A 5,016-nucleotide genomic window follows, 5' to 3' on the forward strand; every position below is an offset into this window, starting at 1 on the left:
TACAGTAATTACAATTGCAATTATGAAGTACTTTAGTTACATAAAAAGTGCAGAGAGAAACCACAGAAAAACCGATAAATTATAGATGTTTTAATAGAGTTTTGAATATTAAAATGAATTTTACGAAATCACTGTTAGGGTCCTGATAAAATTTTTTAGAGCTGTGCATAAATTTATAGACTTATTGGACACAAATTTTAATTCTTTCCTTTATTCATTAATATTTCACTTCACATGAGAATAACACAACACAGAAAAAAAGCGAAATGCAGAGAAGAATGGAGGCGTATTGTGGAGGAGGCAATGGTCCATCCTGGACTGTGATACCAAAATGATGATGATTTCACTTCACATTAGTTTACATTCAATTTCAGATTAGTATACACTTCTTGAAGAATAAGTATTCTCAGTATATTACTAAATCAATTATTATTGTTTCGAGTGATTTCATATCTTACTTTTAAAATGTTGTAAGTCCAGTGGGTATATTCATTAGGAGATTGATATAGAATAATAAATATTATGCTTGTGTGACATAAGCATATATCCAAGATTCGTTTTCAGTTACAAAATGATCAAGGTTTCTTTAATTTCCACTAGATAAGATGAATGTTAAAATGTTATTTATCTTTCTTGATTTTATAGTCGAAAAGGATTTCATCCGAAAAAAGGAGGAAACATTTTTAAATACATAATTATTCGTTTATAATGTGATGTGATGATGTCGATATCTTAATCACAGTCTGTGAAATATCTGGAAATACATCTTGATAGAAAGCTCACGTGGACGAGGCATATTGTAGCCAAAAGATATCAATCAAATCTTAAACTTAAAGAATTATATTGGCTACTAAATCACAAACTCAGTAACTAATTCTCAGTAATAAATTCTTAATTGCCAAATCAATTCAGATCAATGGTATAGTACTGCATAGGTATATAACCTGTGGTATACATTTATAGAAAAAATTCAGAGAGTACAAAATAAAATTCTCCAACAAGCTACGTGCACTCTGTAGTACGTCAAAAACAAAAACCTTCACAAAGATCTAAATCTACCAGCCGTTGAAGAAGTAATTCACCAATATGCACCTGATTTCCTAGAGACACTCAAGTCCCATCCAAAACCTCAAGCTTGGCATTGATCTGCTGCAACTCCACTAAACCGCTTCAAAAGAAAATCATTGATAAACTTAAATACTCTAGCTGAATAGCATATATGTTAGTTTTTTAAGATTTGCTCAATTATTGTCAATTTCTATTTAGAAAGATTTAATAAATAAACCAATGGAAAAAAAGTGGTTCATTTTGACATAATCTTCTACAAATTCGATGCACTTTTCTCAACAAACCTTTTAGAATCCATTATATTCTTCAAAGGAGAAATCCTCATTTGGCGATGAGTTTTAAGTGTAAAAAAAAATAAGGATCTGATAAAATTTTTTAGAGCAATGCATTAATATATAGATTAATTTGACTTTAAGAAAATAGAAAATATATCCAAGGATTAAAATTATTTTAAAAAATCTGTCATGAGTATTGAGCAGATAATGACCATAACAGAGGTAATCATTGTCGTATAAAAAAGCAGAAGCTACAAAATATAAGTTATTTATTACTAGTCATATATTTGCTATAAGAGCTACATCCAACATCATTATTATGAAATTAAAGGACTTGTTGGAATAAATGTGTTAAAAGAATTTAACAATAATTATTCTTTCTGTCATAAATAGACAAGAAGGAAAGAATAAGATATATTAAGAATATACATATTTACCAACACATTTTAAATTTTTTGTTATGTATATTATAACTGAAAGCAATAAACATTTTTCTAATATTAATAAAAATTCTATAATTATTAAAATTAAATATTCCTTCTCTATTGCTAGTTAAGGCCCTTTCGGAGTGAATGAAATAGAATATGATTTTCTTTTTTAGAGTAGAAAAAATTTATTACAATTTTTGATCATTTAAAAATTAGACTGAAATAATGTTATGAAATGTTCTATTGATATAATTATTAAAATATTCTTTTATGTCATCACTTAAAATCTTTTTTTCAATATTTTTCGCAAAGGAAAATAACATTTTTTTCTAGGTATTAATTTAATATATATACAAACTTAGTTATAAGCTTCAAAATAATATTAAACTTTTGCATGTATGACAATGTAATCAACTTGTCATACAAGCAGGATTTTATTAACCCCAAAAATTAATTGGAATAATATTCCTTACGTCAATAAGTACTTTTATATCTATAGTCTAAAAAGCAACTGGAATACACAATTTACTTATTTAATGCCTCAAAATTAAAATCGAAATAAAATAAATATACAAACTTTTTATTTTTTTTATTACCAATTTACAAGTACTATACAAAATATTACTATTCCTATTTTGATCAGAATTCAAATATTTATAGAGTACGAATAGAACTTAAAAAAATATAATTGTTAAACAATTACTTGATTTTAACGTTTCTTTTCTATTAGTATAGAAATCAAGATTTTAAAATAACAGTCACAATGTTATAAACGGTTATAAGTAACATGTCCATCACTTCCGCCAACTTTCTAAGAGTTAATTTTTGAGATAATTATCTAAGAAATAATTTTTGAAATCCACTTTCTCGACTTTGTCCATGTTTTTATCATCAAGCTTATTATCAAGTTTATTGCAGTACTATCAAGTTCCAGAATAAAGATGTAGTAGTGCGTTTTTAGTGTATATGTTATATGTTCTTAGAACTCTATCCCATAAAATTCATTTTTTAAAATTAAACTAATGTTTTAATGCTTTTATGAAGCATACATACATATTTAATTTGTTTTTTATTTAAAACATCTATAAATAAAAAAGAATCAAAAAATATGATAGTGAGGCGCAGTGCTCAGTAAAAAGAAGTTAATATGTAACTGAATATGTTTAGTTAACAATATACAACAATCCTATTACACCCATTGTTAATTATCTTAGACACATGCTCTAGAAGAGTAAATTTTAATTAAGGTCTAAGTTATAAGAAATAATAAATAAAAACAGTATATGATAACTATTCAGATATTTTATCATTAAATAGGTTATTTGCCTTAAACCTATCTCTTAAATAAAATAACCAAATTTTACGTTTTGTTACGTTCATCTAAAAACTTAATAATTTATATATATAGTCTCAGTCGTTCTTACCAATAAGACATTATTTCCTTTAGAGCACAATTGCAATAAACAAAATTGTCTTCCTGTAAACACAGGAGTGTTATACAGGAAGTTAAATCTTAATTAAAAAATAAGCCAAATGCACAAACAAATTACAGTCGAAGTTATTTTTGTTGCTGCAGCCAATAATTGGTTCTTAATAAACAAAGTTTAAATATATTGTATATTTAAACTATTCGCCCCATAATCCCATTCGAACCATTTTAACTTTTCCACCCAATTAAACTATTGAAACTATTCCAATTGTTTGATTCATTCGAATTTTTCAAACTATTCGAACTATTTGAACCATTCGAATCAGTAAAACCAATTGAAGCCCTCGAACCAATGGAAACATTCAAATCATTCGAACCATCACTTGAATTATTCGAATCATTCAAACTATTCAAATCATTCGAATCTTTTCAAACCAAATAAACTATTCGAACCATCCCAACTGTTTGAATCACTTGAATTTTTCATTCAAACTATTCTAACCATTCGAGCTGTACCAAGTATTTTAACTATTCGAATTATTCGAACCATTTAAGTCATTTGAACCACTCGAATCATTTGAACCATTCGAACTTTTCTAATTAATTAAATTATTCAAACAATTCCAACTATTTGAATCATTCGGATTATTTGAACCATTCGAAAAATTCAAAATAATCTAGCTGTTCAAATCATTTTAACCATTTAAATCATTTGAACCGTTCGAATCATTCGAACCAATCGAATCATTTGTACCATTCGATTCATTGGAACCGTTCGAATCAGTCGCACAATTCCAATTATTAAGTTTAGTTTTGTTTAGTTAATTTTATTTTGAAATTTTAGTTGCTTTGAGACATAAGATATATATATTTAGTACTAATTTGACAAAATTTAATATTTACACATAAACCAATATATATACTCGTATATATTTACATAATGAACTTATTGCAACAATTATATAAAGTGCAATTATTATATATTTTAAGATGTTAATGCTTTGATAAACTCAATTAATCAACATCGCCTGAATAACTTATTTTAAATTTAATTATTGAGCCTAGAGTATTAAAATTATGATAATATTAACATATTTTCGTTATTTATTCATTAATATATATTTAAATTAAATTAATAAGTTTTAAAAGATATTACTCTATAAGGTTTATAATGTTTTTAAATATAATATTTACAATTATTAATAATAATATTAGTATTAAGTAGCTTATTGCTAAGTTTTAAGATATTAAATAATTATTTTCTAATTTCGTTTTTTCCATTTACATAACAAAATCATAATTTACTCAATCATCCAAAAAATTTCACATACAAACTGACAATGAAAATTATACAAAAATGATCGGTTTTTGATTAACATTGCAAATTTCCAAATTTAACAACAAAATTCTGAACAAAATTGTCCAAACTCAGTAATCCACCACGTTCAAATCAAATGTATCACGCCGTCTCAACCGTTTTAACCTTAAGGTAAAGAAAAAAACATTTTTAAAAAATTCACAAAAATTATATTAAAAATATTAATTAGTCGAAAATTTACAATTTTTTATAAATTAAAAAAAAAAAACAAAGTATTGTTTGTTATAACAAGAAGACAGTACTGCTTTTGCACCCATAAACTGACAAAAATGCCACATAACGCAACGCTTGCATATATATATACTTGTGTTTGCTAAACTTATTTACTAAATAATAAATATTCGCACTAAAATTTAAAATAAAATGTATATATACAAAACTTATATACTTGCATATAATAGCATTTACCTTAATAATATAATATAGCTTAGTCTCATG

The sequence above is a fragment of the Teleopsis dalmanni genome, chromosome 2 (genome assembly GCF_002237135.1).
Source record: "Teleopsis dalmanni isolate 2A chromosome 2, ASM223713v2, whole genome shotgun sequence".
NCBI classification, from domain to species: Eukaryota; Metazoa; Arthropoda; class Insecta; order Diptera; family Diopsidae; genus Teleopsis; species Teleopsis dalmanni.